The sequence below is a fragment of the Mesocricetus auratus genome, unplaced genomic scaffold (assembly GCF_017639785.1).
Source record: "Mesocricetus auratus isolate SY011 unplaced genomic scaffold, BCM_Maur_2.0 Super-Scaffold_6730, whole genome shotgun sequence".
Taxonomy (NCBI): domain Eukaryota; kingdom Metazoa; phylum Chordata; class Mammalia; order Rodentia; family Cricetidae; genus Mesocricetus; species Mesocricetus auratus.
In genome coordinates this window covers 99,997,490-100,020,136 of record NW_024429184.1, presented here as the reverse complement: position 1 = coordinate 100,020,136, position 22,647 = coordinate 99,997,490, and positions in this window count along the sequence as shown.

The following is a 22,647-nucleotide window of genomic DNA, read 5'->3' as shown; positions in this document are numbered from 1 at the left end:
ATTGACAGGTACTTATGAACAGAAACTCCAAGAATTTAGCATTATGAATGCAAAGAGTATGTACTGATGTTTAAAAGAATAAAGGAATTGTTATAGTGACTTGAGAGCCAAGTAAAAATGTGATAAAAATGTGGGTATCAGTGACCCAAGGACACCAATTAGTACCAAGGAATGCTATTCAATCCATCTAAACTCTCCAAGCCTCCATCTTTCTTGAGCACAATAACTGTGATGGTAGTAAACCACTAAGTGGTTACAATGGGTCTAACTGTCATGTACTATGCCACCATCCTCCTACCCACCTTCGTCAGGAGATGTTGCTTGACTGATCCCTGCTCCTGCTTTCAACCCTCTCTCATATGAGCATCTGTTAATCCTCCAGAGAAAGTGCTTCTGGTTCCTGCATCTGCCCGAACTGTTCTGCCATGCTGCTACTATCCCTGCTTGACCACCATCACATTTCACTTGGTTAGCACTTCCTGTGTGGAGCTTTTAAAGCTTGCTAACTGCTCTCATTTCATGCAGCCTTTTTTCCCTCCCAATACATTTTTCATGTAGCAGTCATAGTAATCTTTCTGAAATGCGTGCCCTGTAATGACAGTCCCCTAATTAAAGTCATTCAGTGAGTTCATTTCCCTTACAACCAAGGTTAAGTACAATAGGATGCACACAGAGCCCTGTATTACCTGACCCTCAGCAGCTTCAGCTTTTTCTAAGCTCCTTCCTGTCCCCTCCCTTTTATCCACTCATAGCTAACTGCTGAATGTCTTTTGAATGCATAATGTTCTCTCTGTAAAGTGGCCATTTTCCTCATTTGAAATGATGATCTTTCTCTTCCTACCCATCCCAATCTGTTGCTGTCACAGGCAACACTTACCCATTGTATCCATTAGTCATTTCCTATGAGAACCCCTCTTTGAGTATCATCCAACCCAAAGACGTAATGAGATATTCCAGGTCTCTGCTCCCACAGTATCCAATGTTTTGGATAGCATGGACATGGTGAATCTAGTTCTCATTTTATTGCTCCCTACTTTGGTCATAATTGACTGCTACTTCTATAAATACAATATTGTCTGTTCTCTGTCTTGTTCAATGTACCTATCCTACATGTAATATGAAATTATATGAACAGTATAAATTTCAATTAATCTCTTTCAATAGATATAATGCAGACACTAAAACGCCAGAAACAAACAAAATTAAATAGTCTATGTAATTACAGTGGCAAGCTTTATGTCAATCTTTACTTAGTTTCTCACAATTATTTTGTTGAGAACTGAGGGCCTCTGATCTCTCCCCTTAAGTCTCAGTGCTCAGATACAAGCCTTGGATCATTCCCTCTTGTCTAAACCCACAGACATATACTACATTCAGGATTCCTGGAGCCTGCAGAGCAGAACCAAAGCCAACACTCTCTGCTGTGTATTTATGTAGGAAGGGCTGATCCCTGGAGAGCACTGTCAAAGCATACAACGCCCTTGCAGAACTTCTAACCATCGGTCTCCAGAGGGAAAACCTGCCTTCTCATATGTGGGTTTCTATGAAGCGTGTGTCTTACTTCAGAAAACCCCTTTCAGTTTTTCTCATTTGCTCTTTCTTTCCTGGGAAATAAGGGGGAAAATGTGCCAGAGGGTGATCAATGAAGTTCATCAGGATACATGATAATATCTAGCCAATAAAAACAACTCTTGTGGTAACTGTACTTAATATCCTCTTGCTCTATTGTGTGTTTCCCCTTCAATCACAATCTTACTTAGATATAATAACCTGGCACACATGACCTGCTAGCAGCTTTTGTTTGTACCTTATCTGTCTGTAAAAACTGCCTTTCAAAACATGAAACTTCTCTCCTCCCACAAAGATGGTTTCAATAGCCTAAGTATTAGTTCTTGAGTTAAACTCTTATGTTATTTATCATGTAAGAGCTAACTATTTGCATTCACCCTTTCATGGAAAGAGCTCTAGAGAATTGAAGACGAAAATGTATCTGAGGAAGTAAGTGCAGGTATTTTAAATGTGCAACTCAAGCTAAGAGCAATAGATAATTTTACGAGGAAGATACTTGCCAAACATTATACAACATATATATATATATATCAAAATATTAGATCACTCCATGAAGATATATAATTTTATGTACAGGTTTAAATAAATTGCTTTAAAATAGATAACCTTCAAAAACATTCCATTGAATGACAAAAGGCAGTCACAAATACTGCATATTTAATAATCTCATTTATAGGATGTGTACAAAATAAGTCATATCCATAGGTGAAGAAAGTGTAGGGCTGGGCAGGGACAAATATGTGGACAGGAAGTGACTTCTAATAGATATAATTCTTGATTAAGGTATTCTAAAATTAGATTTAGATGATTGTTGCATAATTCTGAAAATATACTAAACTGATTGAATTGTTCACTAAAGAAGTAACCTTAAATACATAAATTATTTCTCAATAAAACCCATTTAAAATTGGAGTATTCAAATTAAAGGACCAACTGATATTGAACTGTATTAATAACAATTCTAAAAGTAGACAAAATGAGGAAATCCAGAATGTACTAAGAATGTCAAAGTTCTCTGTTGTAAGAAAACTAGACATGTCCTTCATTAAAAAAATAATGATGAGAATCAGTCAAGTTCTCACTAGAAGATTCCAAATTAAATTTGGGCAGTGGAGTCTTAGTGCTGGGGTGGGTATTATTTAGAATCCAGCAACAAAATACATTTCATCATAGACATTGTTACAGACTTAAACTGATGGAATACTCATTTTAGAGAAAGAAACCTGGGTTATTTTCTGCATGAACAGCAATACAACAGAGCACCATCCAAATTGTCAGACAGGCAAAGCTGAGTTCAGGAGAAATGAGGGCATTCAGAAATCTGTAGGCATGTGAAGGCTCAAAAAGTTTGATTTTAATTCACTCTTTAGGATGATGAAATGCTCAGAGGAAGGCATGGAAGATTCCAGATATAGTTTGCCTCATTCATGGCTATAAACACTTAATTTTCTGTTTTCCATTGCAACTGGGACATGGGACACAATTCTGGCCACTGATCATCAGGAAGAGGTGTGCTTCTTCTTACTGTTTCCTGTTAACAGAGACATAGTGTCCCTTGACCAAAAGATAAAATCTACATAATCGGAAAAGAGAGGAGACCAACAGTGGGCTCTCCCATTCTCAGCGTTGGCTAGCCATTCTAGTTCTAATGTTTAATTCAAGAGACAATACTTACAACCAGCATTCTCTTTCTTTGTAGATACGTAATTCCTGAATGAAATATTCCTGTAAATGACAAGAAATCTATGTGAAAAGACACAAAAATAAGCATTATGATAGTATTTCAAAGTTCAGGTAAATTTAAAGAACTAGAATTATTACTCCTATTGTATGGTGTATACATAATGAAAATATGTGTGTTATTTTCATTTTAAATGTGAAGTTTTGAAGATTTTTTAAAACATTGAAATGTCTTAACATTTAAAAGTTCATATTCACAAACTGCACTTAATGTTAAGAGGCTAAAGTGTATTGGTTTTTTTCTTTTAAAAGACACTAAAGTTGAATATTCAAGAGTGGGTACACTTTCATTCTCTCCATTTTTCATTGCAAGAAAGCTTGGAGATACAATCAACAAGTCAACATTACCATATAATGATAGAAAGCAAAGCATGTGGGATAAATTATATAAGCAAAAAGCTGTAGAATGGAAAGAAATTGAATTTTTTTCTGTAAGTAAGGAAACTCACATCTTTCTAAGACAGACAAATCTAAAAAAAACGTAATAATCATGAAGAAGGTCAAATCATATGCTTCAGCTGACAGTAATTACTAAGAAAAAAGGGGAGAGCTGTGGTATATATAATGCTCATCTCAAATGGATATTTGCATGGGGTCATTAGCCTTCTCACTTTTTTCATTTTATTGGAAAATGCATTTTATCTTAGACATCATTACAAACTTAAACCAATGAAATACTCATTGTGGAGGAAGAAACCCGGATTCCTTTTTGAATGAGTAGCAGTGAGACAGAACTCCACTCCAGTTGCCACCTAGTATGGTAGATTCCGGCAGCAAGGGGAAGAACGCACATGGAGGATCTAACTATCGGGCCAGTGTTGGTCATTACAAAAACTGGCTCCTAAGCTCTCTTCGAAGCTCATGAATATCACAGAATAGGCTTTATTTTAGCTGTCTTTTCCTGTTTCCATAATATTTCCATATTGTAAAAATTCACACGGTAATTCAGAGAGACATCTTTGAACATGTTTTATGCTGAGTGTTCTTGAATTAATCATTTCGTGGTGTAGCTTTTGTTTGAAAAGGGCTCTTGCATCCCTTCAGTCTTTACTGTCTGAACTTGTTTGAAGTTCAGTCCTGATTTTTAATGCATTTTTGTTGTACAAGAAAACTGAAAGAGAACAACAGAAATCTGAAGGCTTCCAGATGCACCACAGGTAAACACAGAAAGTAAAAACTACAATGAAAAGGAAAACCATCTAGACCTTTAGAGACATAAACATATGTATATACATTCTTCCATATGAACAATCATTGAAAAGGAAAGGAACCTGTGGAGTAACTTTTATCTTAGAATTCTACAGGAAAGACAAACTAAGAAAAGTACTGATAAAAGAAGGTGATTAAACAATATGCTTAAGATAAGCATGATTTATAGTCAATCTAGTGAACCATAAAGCAAACTGCCAGCAGAAGTATTAAAACATATATTAGGGCTTAAATTAAAAAAATTAAAGCTGGTACTATTTTGAAAGAGAAAAAAGTCTAAGTCTATAGATGAGGAGCCAAAAGGTATAGAAAGATTTTTGCACTATTGCACAGGACAGATTTGGATAGATTTCAAGTAAAAGACACTAATTCAGGTTAAGGAATACATTAAACACAAATCCATATAGTTTCTCCAGTCTGCATCCTATGCCCATTAATAGCATTCATTCTACAAGCACAATAATTTTAAAAATAATTTATTTATTTTTATTTTGGCTGGGCAGTGGTGGCACAGGCCTTTAATACCAGCACTTGGGAGGCAGAGGTAGGCAGATCTCTGTGAGTTTGAGACAAGCCTGGTCTATAAGAGCTAGTTCCAGGACAGCCTCCAAAAGCTACAGAGAAATGCTGTCTCCAAACACCCCCTCCCCTCAAAAATTAGTTATTTATTTTTATTTTATGCACAATGGTGTTTTGCCTGTGTGAGGATATAAGATCTTGGAGTGACAGACAGGTGTGAGCTGCCATGTGTGTGCTGGGAATTAAACCCAGGAATTGCTTTTCCTCTGGAAAAGCAAGCAGTGTTCTTAATCCCTGAGTCATCTCTCCAGCCCCCATAAGCAACATCTTATTCTTGAGTGTGAAAAAGGTAAACTTTCCTAACTATATTATCCCATAAACTTCATACTTACAGTATGTTCATTGTTTTCTTTAGTATACAGGACTGCAAAATACTAAAGCACTTAGCCCAGGTTTGGAACATCTTAGCTTTAGAATGAGACTAGACAATATCCTGTTCTCGAATATTCCTGTCACTGCTGTTGCAACAATCAGTTTCTTGATTTTGTGATCCAAGAGTAAAATTGAGCTCTCTGATAACTAATTCTCTTGACAGTTTTATGCAGAAAAAGAAAGATCGTTAACGATGAAGACTAATATAAATGTTGACATTTAACAAAATGCTGTAAAAGAAAATTTTATTAGACTACAGTGGCTACTTACCAATTGATTTCTTAATAACCCCAAAGAATAAATGGACCTAGCAAAAGTCTCTAAATTATTCTTAGAGAATTGCTTCTGTGGATGGATTTTGCTTTCAGAGATGATAAAACTGCCCAGGCTCTACCCTTGGCTCCCCATGGATCATGAAAAACCATGAATTCAACTTTTTCAAGCCCTTTATCCTCAGGTCAGAGGAGACTGAATGTTCTCATGAGTCACTCACTGTTCATCGCTGAGTTTAAAATTCATTCAGTACACCAAGAGTGGTTAGCTCAAATCAGGAACACAAATACGTCCACAGAGCTTGTAATTTAAAAACTGCTCTGAAATCATTCAAAGTTGCAGCATTCAATTAAATGTACTCTTTTCCTGCTTATGGCATAAGTTTAATTGTCCACAACTGCATTTTACTTGTGTGTTCATAAATGTAAAAGCTTCAGAAAGATTCCTCAGATGTGCTGATCTACACAATTGTCTTAGCATTTGTTGCTTTTCATTGACTACAGTCATTAATGCTACAGTGAATAGTCTGTTTCTGGAGTTCTTCCATAAAGAGATGTTAATAGAATCAAAACCCCCCTACCTTGACCTGAAACAGTATGTGGAATTAAAATGACTACTAAGTTGAAATCACGCTGTATGAAGATGGCGTGATGAGAAATTCAAGGCAGATGCTGGCTTAGAGGCAGACTCCATTAGCTTTAGCCAGCCCCATTTGAAGGCACCCCTGGCTCCACAGAGACAACAGCTGATAGCTAGGAACAAAGAATCTTTGCAAATATTGGCTGACCCAGAGCACTGTGTAATTCCCTTGTTCAACACTGAGCCTGTTACAGCCCTGTCAAGTTGTAAAATCAAAGAGTCCTGCTGCTCTCGCTCTGAATTTATGTTTTTATGTTCTTTTCACATACCAGAACAGTGTGTGATTGTTTCTCCAATGTGTCCGTTTTCAGTTCGCCATTTCCCATATTTATTTAAGGTTCTACGAGACGGGTAAGGGGAAAATGTCTGTGATGTATAGTTTTCATGCTTTCTGAAATACTTTTTAAATTTTATGTTCATATTTTTAGGTGGTACTGGGGTTAAAGGGGGATTTCTGCATGCTGAGCTTACACCCAGTCTACCTTCTGAACTGTTAGGACTGAAACTTACGCTTAGCCCTCTATCCTTAGTGTATCTTAGGAAGGCAGACTTTGGTATTTTAACATATTCCTTTTAGTTTTTGGTTTTTGTTTTGTTTCATTCTGTTTGTAAAACAGGGGCTCATCCCGTCACCCAAACTGGCCTGGAACTCGAAATGTAGCCCAGCCTTCCCTGGAACTTAGAATGTAGCCCAGGCTGGCCTGGAACTTAGAATGTAGCCCAGGCTTGCCTGGAACTTCAGGTAGCCTCCTGTCTCATGGACCCTCAAGCTCAGCTTTCAAACGTGTCTTTAAGGAAGCCAATATGGTTAATATAGAGTAATCTTTTGGGAGATCAAATGTTATGGCATTATCCCAAATCTTTCTAATAAATTGTATGATTTTCATATAATTTTGTTTCTGCAGAATGACCCAAGGTTTGAAGAATCCCATTCCTTCCATCTCATGTTTAGCATTAACTTTTACTTTCTGATGGCTCAGAATCAATGCTGAGGATGACTAAGTTATTCACGACACAACTTCTAACACAGCGTGAACATGACTCGAATAATAAATACCTCAGCCCTTTAACAAGGCTCATCTTCTGCTCTTATTAAAGCCCTGCACTGTCTCTATAATCCGATGGAGTTTTACCAAAGTCAAATTAAGACACATAAGAGCACATTCTCAAAGTGCATCTCCTAATCCTTAGGAAATGACTGTAATTGATTTACAGCCAGCCAGCTGCACTGAGACACAGCAGCCCTGGGTGACTCTGCTGGTTGTGCTTGGGTGAGCCTGTGTGCACAACATGCTAGTCTGCAATTTTTTATTCACCACGTTGTAAAATTCAAAGATAAAAACGTGTGGGTGATGGAGAACTTGTAGCAGAAAAACTAGTGGGGAACCATATTGCTTAGGTAAACATTTACTTAAACACATTAATAAAAATGTCAGGAACATCGTAAAAACACATAATCTATCGAAGTTACTAGGTGTTTCTAAATGTTTTTCCTCCTCTCCTTTCTATGTCCTACCTAGGGCAGACTTTCTCTTTTCTGTGACACTTCAGCAGAATCAATGTGCTGTGTGTCATTTTGACTCAGTCTTGTCATTTGCTTTGTTTCCCTAGCTATGGCCAATTATTAGCTTAATTATTAGGCTATGACTTTAAACTGAGTAAGTAAAGTGGCCATTTGTAACGATTTCCCTCTAGTTATTTAAAAATTCATCAAAGTATTTTTATCGCACGTGGAAATACTGAGAGTCTAATAATAGAAATCTCTCACTGATTAATAGGTCGCTGAATAAGCATGGCTATTATTAAGCTGACAGAGATAGATGGCAGTGACTGCTTTTCCCCACCTTGACAGCTTTTGCCCACAACATATGTTCAGTACTATCAGGGCTACTGCAGAGAACACAAAATAATCAGGTAGACAGGTTTGCAAACAGTGCCTGGGACACACACTGGCCTCCCGGTGTTAACAAGGAACGTCATGCTCACTTGTAAACATGGTCAGATAATGTGAGGATTCGTCACTTTAATTATTGGTTCTTAAGATCATGGTTTAAATACTCATGTTGCTTATGGACCTGCTAGGTTGGAAGGTGAGATGCACTTGCCTGACATTATTTGCTCTTGTGTCATGGAAAGGGAGAAAAATTATGAGCTCTGTAATGGCTCTGACAGTGACTCAACCATCTGTGTTTTACCTTTAAAAAACTAATTTGGAGGCTAAGCTTTGTTCTTGACTCTAAATTTTTATGGAGATATTTTGTTCAAAAAGGTTATTAATAGCCTGCTTATTAATTTCTTCCTCTTCTGGGGGAAAATGATGTCTGGATCTGATTACAAAAGGCATCTTAGGGACTGGGAAGATGTCCCAGTGGTTAAGAGTGCTTTCTTTACAACCACAGGATCTGAGATCGGATCCCAGTACCCAAGCAACAACTCACACATGGTTTTGTGTGTGTCTAGTAGTTCCAGTGCTAAGGGAGCCAGAGACAGGAGGATTTCTGGGACTCACTAGCTTCCAGCCTAGACAGAAATATAACATGAGCTTCTAGTCTGGAAATAGTCTCTGCTTCAAGAGAGCAAGACAGAGGGTCATAGAAAGGAACATGTGCTATCCTCTTCTAGCCTTTCTATGTGTTTCATGCATATGTGCATATATGATACACACACATCTACCACTCCTGTCACTCTCTCTCTCTCTCTCTCGCTCTCTCTCTCTCTCTCTCTCTCTCACACACACACACACACACATACACACACACACAGGTGAGATGGGGGTGGAGAGAGAGACAGAGACAGAGAGAACAGTTCAGAATTTCAGGAATGTAGTTTTAAGGAAATTTACAGTAATTTCACAAGCCTTAAGCTGCCACTAATCATTCATAAAATAGCACATCTCTGCCCATATGATTGATATATGTGTTCTTACAATTTTACTTTTAACATATCATATATTTTATATACAGGTGTCATTAGAATAGGTCTTAAGCAACTAACAGGAGAATATCACTGTTTACTCGAAAAGAACATCAGGAAAAGTAAACTGGTTGGAAGATGCACACCCATATAATCTCATGATTTTACTCAATGTGCTCACTGGTTATAACAATCAGTGAGTAGGAAACACCATAGAACATTTCAACAACAGTTGATCAAAACAACAGACAATCACAACTCAGGGATCATAATTTTCTACTGTAACAGTTTATCCTACTTATTACATACATTACTGTGTTGCAGCAGTTCTCATCCTGTGGGTTGTGACCCCTTAGAGGTTGCATATCCTGCATATCTGATATTTACCTTACAGTTCATAATAGTTGCAAAATTACAGTCATGAAGTAGCAACAAAGTAATTTTATGATTGGGGATCATCACAACATGAGGAACTATATTAAAGGGATGCATATTTAGAAAAGTTGAGAACTGTTGTAGTATTGTTAGGTTTTTGCCGATTACGTGTAAGTTACAGCCACTTGGGAGAAGGAGTCTCAGTTGAGAAAATGATTCCATCAGATTGACCTGTAAGCAAATCTGTGGGGGGCATTTTCTTAATGAATATTGGCATAGGAAGGCATAGCACACTATAGATGGCACTGTCCCTGTGAAGGCTGTGAAAGCAGGCTTAGAAAACCATCCAATAGAAAGCCAGCGGTATTCCCCCATGACCTCTGCTTCAACTCCTGCCTCCAAGTTTTTGCTTTGAACTCCTGCTTTGGTCTCTCTCAACAGAATGTGATCTGGGATAAATAAGTATGCCAAATAAACTCTCCTCTCTCTAAGTTGCCTTTGTCTGTGGTTTTAGCATAGCAAAGGAAAGCAATTGTTCCTCAAGTTTAAGCAGGTTATCCAGTCTCTCCTGCAAGAGGGTATGTTAGGGGTGGAAATGGCTTGCTCAGCTAGGGTCCCCTCCAGGAGCCAGGTGTGGTAGATGGAGCATCAAAGCTGCAGATACAGTGGCCTCAGATACCATGAGCCAGAGGAACAACCTGAGCAGCGGATGTAGCAAGAGAGAGCAGGTTCCTGTTCACTCTTATCCCTGAGCCTGACTGAGCAGTCCCAGAAAGATTACTGGAGATGGGAAAATGCAGGAGGCATCGTCAAGGGCTCCAGAGTATGGAAGCTGAATGGTCCAAGGAAAATGAACTGGGACTCTCTCAAGAACCAGGTGAGTGCCTACTGTTCATGCTACTGTAGCCAAGAAGGATCTTGTTTGGATTAACACTAATTGGTAGAATCTTTTCTTTCTTAGACATTGCTTGTTTGACATTAGCATCTCCTTAGCTATGACTTTCTTTGATCACCTGGAATTTGCTCAAAACAGATGACAGTGAACTTTCAAATTGTTTCACCAAGATTATATCGTTTGTCCTACTGTTCAGTATGAGATGGGGGCTTTGGGATTTGCATCATTGTCCTTCCCGTCCTCTATATAAAGGCTTTGTTACATGCAGACAGCATGACACTAACCCTTGAGTGTTTTCCAGATTTGGAGACTCATTTAAGTGCCCTGAAAATGCACCTGAATAAACCAGAATTGGGAAATCAGTACACAAAAAGTGCAGAAGCTAGGTGTTGATATAGAATTCTTGGGAGCTTATGGTTGTATAAATTACAATGTGTGGCCTTTTGGAAGAGGAGCAACTAAATTCTTAATCCTGTAACTCTGTATCTGATGTCAAAAGGCTTAGACGATTCTGTCCTTCAAGATTTACTGCCTGCAAGATAACCCCCCCCCCCACCTCTGGCTGGTTCTAGGTTCTATCTTTCTCCTTGGCAGATACCCTATGACTCAGATACCTCCAGCATCCTGGACTCTTCGGTGTAATCCAGGCTTCACTTTCACAGCTTCACACAATGGCCTTCTAGGACCTTCATGCAGGGACTGCCCAGCTACACACCTGGGCCAGCAGCATTCTTTAACCATGGAGGAAGATTTCACAATCACTTTACTTCTGTTTTATTCATGACTCTAAAGCCAGAACCACATGGCTAATGCTGTCTACTTCTGCTGCTAACATGGGACCTAACCTGGGCCCTTCTTGAACATTTGCATGAGCTATGATCTGTGGTTCCTTTTTAGGAACAGAAAATTCTTTAGACTTTTCCCTTCACAGGTTTCAGAACTAGCTGGGTGGTGTCTTCAATTGAGGACCCCACTCTTTTTATTCCATTTCACATTAGGCCTCTTCTTATCTCTTTTGGCAAAAGACTTAGTTCCAATATTACATTCCCTTGTGTTCTTTTTCTCTTCAAGTGATAAATGTTGCATTTCTTTTTGCTCCTCTTGTAGACCTGAATAGGAGTGATTATTAATAACCATGAGACAGAGTCAATATTAGGCTGTCTTGAAATCTCCTGTGCCAAGGAAATTAGTCCAAAATGTTTCAATTTAGTCTCAGGCAGATTATTAGGACAAGGACAAAAAGCAGCCTCATTATTTGCCAAAATATCACAAAAATGGTCTCTAGCCCAGTTGACAAGTTCCCACCAGAAACCTCTCAAGCTAGACCCTCATAGTCCACAATACTCTCAGCACTGTTATCTGCCAAAATCCTCCTAGGATGACCATTCATCCCTACTTTCAGTATTCAACTGTGTTGCTTCCTAGTATTAACTCCCAAAGTCTCCCATATTCCTCTGAAATTCACATGGGTCAGACCTGTCACAACAGTGGTCCACTTTCTGTTAATTGATACAAATATAATGGCATTTCAATAGCAGGCAGAGTAACATAGAAGGTTCATTTTATTGTCTCTGGTGCTATTTTTATATCTAGTGCCTTTTTACAACTGAAATAAGACATTGCTCTAAGGAACTGATAGTAAAGGAATTACATTTACAAATATAATGATTTAAAATCATTGCTTAAATTACAATCTCAAAATATCACACATCTTTCTTGTTTCTTTGGAGGCAAGTGTATTCAAGCCCCATTGGGCTGATGGTTTAATACATCAGGAAAATTTCAGCCATGGTACAGAAGCACCAGTGATGGATTCAGTCAAACTGAGCTCAAGCCCAAATGCTGCCCAAATATTTTGACCTTATAAAACTGGATTTCAAGGCTGTGCTTTCAAATGAGATTATAATTAGGGATAACATTTCTCTTAAAATGTTGAAATAACAGTCATTTTACTTAGATGAATGCATATAAAATCCAAATGCCAATATTAAGAAGAATATTCATTTTTTCTTTACATGAGGCCACTCAAATACCTAAGACTCACAGCTAACAAATCTAAATTGTTATCATTTCCAAAAATATAAATCTAGCTGCCTACATAGCTTTCCATTTTTCCAGTGACTTTAAAGTGACAAATCTAATTTTTAACCCTTGGCCTTAATATAAAAATATTAGCATAACAAAAGGTCTTTCATTTTACCCAATAAAGAAAGGACATTCTTGGTTCCATGAAGTACATTATAACCCACCCCCTCTTTTCCTCTCCCTCTGTCTCCCCCCTTCCCCCGTCCCTCTCTCTTTTTTCTCTCTCCTAACCATGTGCATATAGTGCAAATATACACAATTATACATAAATTTAAACATAGCAGTAAAAATGGCAATTAGCAGGAAGTATAAATTTATATAAATACTATTTACATTCCTTTTCTTTCTTTAAAATTAATTTATTTTTAATTTAGTGAATGTGGTTGTGTCTGTATGTGGGTTTGTGTACATGAGTGCAGTTCCCACTGATGCCACGGAGGTAACTGCACTCCCTGGAGCTGGAGTTACAGGTGGCTGTGAAACCATGGACATGGGCACTGGAAACCAAACTCAGATCCTCTGCAAGAGCTGTGTATTCTCGTCAGTGCTTATTTATCTCTCCAGCCCCTATATTTCTTTTCAACTCAATGCTACCTCTACACACTGGGTGTGTGTCTGCATCCATTCATATCTGTCTAATTCATCAAATCATCTAGGCTTTTTAATTGTCAGAAGAAATACACTGTATGAGAAAGTTTGCATTTATAATACTTTCTGGAGTCTAAAACTACAATTTTACCAGTAGTTTCTCTGCCATTCTTTATAAAGCCCTTCAATACACTTCACCCTTGTATTGCCTACATTTTATAAGCCAAGACAACAGTGAATTAAAGTCGATTCTGATCAAGGTCATATGGTTAGAGGGCATTATGTACCATAAGGCTTAATCAAGCATAACTTAGATCTTTTTGTAATTTCTACTAAGATAAAAGCTAAGTGGTTTATATGCCCTTAGGAAATTCCGTAAATATTGCAGCTTCAACATCATTTTTTCTCTAGAAGAACTACCACAAAGGCACTTGTAAAATAAACTATTATTTTAGAAATACATCTCATCTTTCAAATCATACAAAGGGTATAAAGGTCATACACAGGTAATTAATAAAATAATATAGTCTATTAGAAAAATATTCTGCTTTATGAAATTAGCCTAATAAATGCAAATCTAAGGAGAGTATTAAAGTATTGGAAAGGTTTTGGATGAATCATAAAAATCTTACTTCAGATTGATCAAATTTAAATTGTTGATAGGGGAAATTTTCAGTAATTTATAGAAAAGCAGAAAAAATATGCATTCCCTTTGGATCAGAAATAAATTTGTAAGAATTTAACAATGGCATGCATATAAAAGAAACATTCCAGGATCCCACAATATAAGAGTGGTGTTATAAAATGGCATCGAAGACCTAAAATAACATTGCAGGAGGATTGCATGTGAGTGTTGTGAGAACGATGCTCTGGAAAACACGATAGGTAGTTAAGTCAAAAGAAAAAGAATTGGAGAAGGAACACTGAAAATGCATGAGTGACGCTGGGATGGAGAAGGGATGGTGGTTGTCTAGGAGGCTGCGGAGTTATTTCCCTGATATTAACAAAGACTGGAATGACTGACTGGTAAGGACAAAAGAACAACAGAGGTATACATTTAGAATGGGAGGAGCCTACTTGGAAGTCTCAGTTTGGACATTTTATAGCACCCCTCTGTTCCCCCACTCCTCCCCTCCCTCATCCCCTACCTCCTACCCCTGTCCCCAACACCAGGGGCCCTTCCCTTTCCCCTATTGGTTATGTCTAGATGCCTACCCTCATGCCTTCTAGTGTTTTTCCTCACTGAATTTTCTGGAGGCTATTCAAGGAGGCTGTTCCAGCTTCCTCTGACTAACCATGTTCCTTAAATTCCTCTTCAGTTTGATCTCACTTTGTTAAGTAGTACGATTCAATAGCTAAACCCACCCCAGTTTGGATCTAGACTAATTCCTGTCTGAGGTGAAGTAATTTCTGATTGTATGATTTTGATACATTATTTTAACCTCTCTGAAATTCAGTTTCTTCATCTACAAAATGGGATCCAGAAACATTTTTATTTTTAAGGAGTCTCCCAAAAAATGTCAGTGAAATCATGTATGTGACACTGATTTGATAATTATGAAATGAATATTAACTGTTGTCACAATTCTCAATACATATATATGCATGTGTGTCGCATTTCATAATGCCTGCTATATATAATATTAATATATAACATTAATATTTCACAAGAAAATTCTCAAAGACCATGTTAGGGTAAAGACTTTGGTAATAGGCAAACTCTGAGATTTTGATGTCTAATTATTCCTTTCTGCTAGTGGCTGTGTGGCTCTCAAAAAAGCCCCTATAGAAATCTGTTTGTATCAAGAAGTAACAATTTCTAGAACATGTACCTTGTAGATATCCATAGCTAGGGAAGTGAACTCTGGGACTTTTCACTGCTTCGTCCTGGAAGTGACATATGACCCTTCCACCCCTACATCATTAGCCAAACCAGTTATTTGACTTTTCACAGCAACCAGGGCAAAGGAAAGGGCAAAGGGTAGTGGTAAGTCAGGACTAGTGGGTATGTAGTAAGGATTAAGTGTCTTTCCCACGAAAAAGTATTGACTAAAAGAAAACTTGGTAGATTTTACTCAACTCAAACGTTGATTTCATTAGTCCACTTGTCATTTTTGACTTCTCTAATCTTTCGAAGACAATTCAAATAACACAATCTCTTCCATATCGATCCGGACAGGTTTTCCAAGCTGCTGTCACTAAAGAAACCTGAGCTAAATGGGCTCTGAGACAGCCTTGTGGTAAAACTTGTGGTGTAGCTCCAAAATACAAGTCAATAAACACATCTCTGCTGGCTTCCATATCAAAATAGATGGATCAAATTCAATGTTTGCTAAATTTCCATGTAGCTGGGAGTGTTGTCACCTTAAATCAAGGTGTTCTGCCAGCCTCCAGCTCTGCTTATTTCTGATTTCAACTTATTCAAACAATCATGATTTTTATTAGTAACCTTGGATTTATAACCCTAACAGTGTCATCTGACACCTCTTTTTTTTTTTTTTGGAGCTTTCTCACGTAATTAGTGACAAAATAAAGACAAATACATTCACAGGATAAATTATGACTCTATGTCAGCTTATTGTTTTCAACAGATTAGCCCTCTGTGAATATGGGTGTGACCAGAATAGAGTAGCCTGTGTACATTTTAGACATTGATACAACAGTTGGGATATAAGTGTGGTGGTATTCACAGAGGTCTGCCTGCCTATGCCTCCTGGGTACTGTGACTAAAGGCATGTTCTGCTACACCCAGCCTGCAGTGGAACTCAACAAATCACACATGAGACTTAGTTAGGTTCCTAAGGGTCAAACTGGATTTGAACCACCCCAGATACTCAGGACAGAACTAAGGCATGTTTGAACAGTACAGCGATGATAAGGGTCTAGACGGGGACGAAACTACACTGCTTTGGCCCGAAAGAAAAATATTCTGGGGAAACCTTGACCCCATTACTGAAGCCCATCTTCACAGGTTCAGAGGTGGAGCAATGTGCTGCATGAAATTAACTGCAGCAGCTATTAGCAATGACAGCTACCTCCATGTATTTTCTGTCTAAGCAAGTGGTTTCCCCAGTATAAATATGCTTCATTTTGATTGGTTGTGGTTTTCTGGCGTGGTCTTTGTTGCAAAGAGAAGTTTCCTTAATGAGAGGTGATGACTACACATGAGATGGACAAAGACAACACCAGTAGACATGCCAAAGTGGATGGGGAAATCCCCGTGAGACCTAGACCCTACAGAAAGATCTACAGACAACAACGGTTACTAACAATAGGAGAAATAGTCTTCCCAGGGGAAGAGCACCTTAGTTGGTTATCCAATACCAAATTGTCAGCCCTGAAAAACAAACAAGTACACAAACTGAGCAGAGTATATTTAAATGTGTGTGTGTGTATATACACAAATGCATGCACTAATAATTTAAAAAGAGGTCATGAAATTGAAAGAGAGTAAAGAGGGTATATGAGAAGGTTTGAAGGGAGAAAGATAATCATATATTTAAAAGGTTAAACAAAACCACTGCATTGGAAAATTTTAAATTCATCATCAGCCTATCTTATGTTTAAATACTGACTTTTGCAACCAGGTAACTATGTATTCTTAGGAAAAATACCTAATTTCTCAAGCTCATTGCCATTATCAGAAGATGAAACAATAATTACTATAAGTCTACATGATTAAAAAAAATACCAAGCATGTTGAATAAAGTTTAAAAAAGGTTCCTAAGGACCCCACTACTCTGGGTCTCAGAAGGGCTCTGTCTGCATGGCCAGTGACAAACTGCCCTGACCCCTGCCCCGATCATGCACAAGAAGGGAATGCGGGACCCGGATATGGTTGACGGCGATTGCTGCAGTTACCTCCACCTTGAGGGCTCTTCATGAAAGAGTCAAAGACATCATCATGTCACAAGTTTACAAGCTAGAAACATCAATGCATCATTGTCTTCATCTCTTTAGACAGGTAGGGATGACCATAAAAGACCAAAAAGGATACAGGCTCCAAGCTTCTAACATTTACAGTATCATCTTTGTTTTCTTCTGCCTCTATTCTTGTACTCTGCACAGTTTTATCATAAAGCACAGAAGCAGGTCACAGAATCCAGAATACTTAAATTAGTTGCCCCTACTCTAGATTTACTTTTTCTTACTTATAATTATCATCATATTTGCAGGCCATTCAGATTAGCAATACACCATTAGCTTTGACACACTGATGTGTGGATTATGATAAAGGCTATCTTTGTTACTTCACAGAATCTCAATGCCAAGTTTGCTGAAAACATGGACTCTCTACTGCATCCTACAGTTATATTTTGGACAGCTACACTTGGCATCTCTGTGTTTGAATCTGTTTGTCTCAGACCTAAGTTAGACTTAGCTCAGTTCTTCATGAAGATAAGTTGATCATCTGAGAAATACGTGGTCCAAAACTTTGCCAGGGGGATAATTTGGCCTCTTCCCTCTTGAAGCAGATATGTACTGTTCTCAGATTTTTTTCAGGAGATTCGGCTCCCCAATAATGACACACAGACTTATTATTAATTATGAAAACTCAACCTAATAGCTTACACTTGACCCATTAGCTCTTATAATTTAAACTAACCCATTTCTATTCATCTATCTGTTGCCACATGGCTGGTGGCTTTTACCTCTCCTCCTGCATGTCTTACATCCTCTCTATATCCAGCTGGCGACTCCACCTTTCCCTTTTCCTAGGGTTCTCCCTGTTCAGAAGTCACTGCTATACCTCCTGCCTAGCTATTGGCTGTTTGGCTTTTTATTAAACTAATGACACTGACACATCTTCGCACAGTTTAAGGAATATCCCACAACATTCTGCTGCTTCTATCTCATCCTTGTGTTTTCTTACCAATCTGAGCACCAATTGCTCCTCAGACTCCCCACACTAACCCATGAATCCAGGATGCTTCCAGGAGAATGTGATGTCAGAGACAGGTGGAATTCAACAATCCCTAACTGCAAACCTGAAATCCCTTTGACAGAGCTGACGATAACAGAAACAATAGTATAATGACTAAACATCAGAAGGAAAACAAATTAGGAAGCTGCTCCACAACTAACAGAGATTATAGAACTTTACCACTCTAGCCAAATAAAAACCTGATGCTACATCTCATGAGTAGAAGAGCTTCATCAAGCCTCTGATTGGTATTAGCTTTCTTTGGACCCCTCCCCATATGAGAGCTTTAGCTGTTCTTTTTGTAGTCTGAGACTCTTTGTCATATCTATTCTTTCTGTGTCACAAGACCCCACCATTTGCTATCCCTTAATTTCCATATTTTCACTGACACTGAAACCTGACCCTACTATCTATATCTCCTAAGTGTATTAGAGTAATTATTAGAGTGAAGACAAGCATGACCAGGGAGAGGGAAGGCATGAATGACCAGGGAGTTCATTCATCCCATTCTCCTTGACACATTTTCAGAGATACAGAACCTACAAGCCACAGCCAGAGGCACTAGTTTGGAAAGTGCAATAAAGTCTCACTGACATAGAAGAGTCGAGATCCTTGATCAATTCAAACCCTCCTTGACTAGATGGGGACAAACTCACTTATAAAAGTTGATTGATTCATTTACTCTTTTAATTTAAGGACAAACAAATCTAAAAGTTCTTTGATAAAAAATACCTTGAATGATAACTGAAAAAATACTTGACACCATACAACTCATAAAGCCAATTCACACGTAAAATCGGCCATCATGGTGGTGATCAGAAAATGCAATTCCTGTGTCATGGTGCTCTTTCTCACACTCTCACTAGTCAGTAAAGAAGTCTAGTTGTCCATAAGATGGCTCCTGCATAGGGTTTTCAAGATACCACAATAAATCATGATAATTTTGACTGTTCAAAGCAACAGAAATTTCTTCCCCACCACTCCAAAGAACAGAAATGCTCTAATGAGGTATGATTTCTCCTGGAGGCTCCGAGGGAGATTCTGTCCTCTTCAAATGATTTACAGCCTCTGGTAGTTGCAGGTATCTATGTCATTGTTTGGTCTTCCTCTCTGTGTCTCAGTGTTTCCTCCCCTACTTATGAGCCTTGCCTTTGGATTTGGGATCCTGAAATAGCCCATGTGACAGCTTTATGAGAAGCCCTCAGCCTATCCTTTGCTGTTGCTTCATATATATCATGACCCACCTTGGTAATAGCCCCAAATATTTCATTCCCAGGACTCACTCAGCCATATATCTGCTAGCTACTCATTCTCTAATATTCAAGAAGTCACTATTTCATGCCATCATTGTTTTGAACCTGCTCAGAGCTGGGCTGTATTGCCCAGATGATCTCATCTTGTGACCCTGAGCTACATAAATCCCAGGTGATCTCATCTTATGTTCCTCGGCTACATAAATAAGAACCTCCTTCTAAAGAGTTTACCTTCAGAGTCTGATGGTGTGGTGGTATAATCTTTTTGTACACTGTGAAGATGTGTATTTTCCAAGGCACCTTCTGATTGGATTAATAGAGAGCTGAATGGTCAATAGCTAGGCAAGAGAGAAGAGGTAGGGCATCTAGGAGGAGATAGGAACCCTGGGAAGAAGAGAGGCAGAATTGTCCTGCCAGACATGGAAGAAGTGGGTGCATGGTACTGAGGAGTGATAACAAGCCAAGTGGCAGGATGCAGACTAATATAAATGGGTTAATATAAGTTTTAAGATCTTGTTGGGAACAAGCTTAAGCCAAGGCAAAGCTTTCTTAATTAATAAGGCATCTCCATGTCATTATTTAGAAGCTGGCGGTACAAAGAAAGCCTGACTACATGCAGGAGAAAATTTGCATCTATAACATTATGAACCAATATTAAGCTGCTACATAATGTCACTGTAAAACTGGCAGATGTCCTTCAGACTGATAATGATAAAAAGTATACAAGAATCTATCATAGCTTCAAGACAGACAAACCCAGGAGAGGTCTGGCAGTGAGGGAGGGAATCTAAGATGAACAACAGAATTGAGGCTTTCCCATCTTAGGTAGAGAACACGCTTGCCCATGACATAAGACCAGCAGAGACTATGGGGACCAAAATGCCCTCTTATTGTGTTAGTCTCTATTAAATATTAAATACGAACATATGACAAAGCAAGTGAGTGGCAACTTCTGTGAGGAGTCCAGATGCACTAGAAATCACAGCTTGATCTGCAAATAACAGGAATGAATGTGAAAACTCTAACAACAATAGTTCTTAATGAAGAGGGTACATTTACAAGGAATCTAAACAATAACCCAAGGAGGTACCGAGAACTGCTAATCTTGAATTTCAAACGCATGCACACAAATTATTGTGCTTAGGAGTGTCTACCTTTCTCTGCATCAGCTGAAGCAAGTGATGCCCTAGGCTGTCCAAATAGGCCGTGAGTATAGACATAGCATGCACAAATAATGGTAAGTACAAATGTTTTAATCACCTAGATGTAAACACCCAGTATTAATAATTTTTTTCTATCTGTTAGTTGTAGGGACAACAGACCTTGGCCAGAGACCCACTTCCCCACCAGCCTGGGACCAGGCAGCTGTAAGACAATGCTTAATAAAAACATGTTTATTAAAAACAATACAACGCCCAGGGCAATAAGTTCCTGAAAAGGGCTTGCCCACGGGAACACCCTGACCTCGACCTTTTCCAAAGACTAACTGCCTCTTTCTAGCCACCCACCGCCGCCTCTGGTGTCAGGGTATATAATAACCAACCAGGGGAGGAATAAAGGAGAGCCTCCTTGAGGAGAGCCTTCTTGAGGGGCCTTCTGGTCTCTGTGTCATCAATCCCGACACCCTCTACACATTCTCGGATACAGGCTGCGCAGCGGGGCGCGGCAATTGGAGGTCCCACCGAGATGTGAAATTGAGGTAAGTGGACGGGGTCGTCCCTTTTTGCCAGCCAGGGATGGATGGGGGAAAATAGGAAAAGAAATAATGGGAAATAGCCCCTGGATGTTTAAATTACAGTATCAAGTAAAAAAGTTACTTGAAGAACAGGGCACCACAGTCAAGGCTAAAACCATGAAAGGCTTTTTAAAATGGATTGAACGAGCAAGTCCATGGTTCATTACTGGGGGAGGCTTAAATGTCTCAGATTGGAAGGATGTTCACTATGATATTCAAAGAGCCCGGTGTTGGTGGCACACGCCTTTAATCCCAACACTCTGGAGGCAGAGGTAGGTAGGATCGAGGTCATCCTGATCTATAGAGCAAGTTCCAGGACAGCCTCCAAAATGATAAAGAAGAACTCTATCTCGAAAAAAAAGGGTAAAATAATAACAAGAAATAAAATAAAAATTCTCCAGCCTTTCACCTGATCCACTGAGGTCAGGAAAGTAAAGGGGAACTGAGAGATCTAAAAGGCTGGCCAGCAAGTAAGGCTATGAGGATGTATTAAAAAGGGGTACCAAGCTAGGGGTACCAGATTAAATCTCCAGGCCTTTGCCCAACAAAGGTCAGGAAAGAAAGGGGAACCTGAGAGATCACCCTCAGTTGGAGGGTGGATTGGATTAAACCTCCAGTAAGAAAGAGAAATTGAGAGGTTGCCCTCAGTTGGAGGGTGGATTAGATTAAATCTCCAGGCCTCAGCCTGACACCAAGGTCGGGAAAGAGGGGAACCTGAGAGATCGCCCTCAGTTGGCGGGTGGATTGTGTAAATCTTAAGGCTTTTGTCTGAGGGAACATCCTCGGTTGGAGGATGGATTGAAAATGGGTGGATATAAAAAAAATAATAAAAAAAATAATAATAAAAAAATTAAAAAAAGAAAAAGAAAATGGGTGAATAGCCAGGCGTTGGTGGCACACACGCCTTTAATCCCAGCATGCCTTTAATCCCAGCATTAGGGAGGCACAGGCAGGCAGATATCTTGAGTTCAAGGCCAGCCTGGTGTACAGAGTGAGTTCCAGGACAGCCTCCAAACAATACAGAGAAACCCTTTCTTGAGAAAAAATAAATATGGGTGAATCAAAAAAATTGGTAACAGTAAACGAGGTACTGGTAATTAGTAAAGAAAAAGGAAAAGACAAAGGTATATGGAATGGAAATAGTTTGTTTGCATTTAAGGTCAAATTTGTGATTCATCTCTAAAAACTTTTGGCCAAAAGCCTGGGCTCTCCACCTTGCATCTACAGAGTTACAAGGAGTAGGTATGGCTGTACCCCCTGACTGTAGCTCAAATGGAGGAACGATGAGGGGCATACAGGACTTTTTAACCTTTTTAGTTCAAGGATTGGCTGGAGTTGTTCTTTTACATAGATTTCATATAAGGAAGTTTCATTTCAACAGACTAATCATGACCTAGGGAAAAAGGATGACCGAAAGATACATGTATGTTCTGAATGTATGGTGTGGCCACACCGTATTATGTATGAAATGTGATTGTGAATGCGTGATTGTGAACTG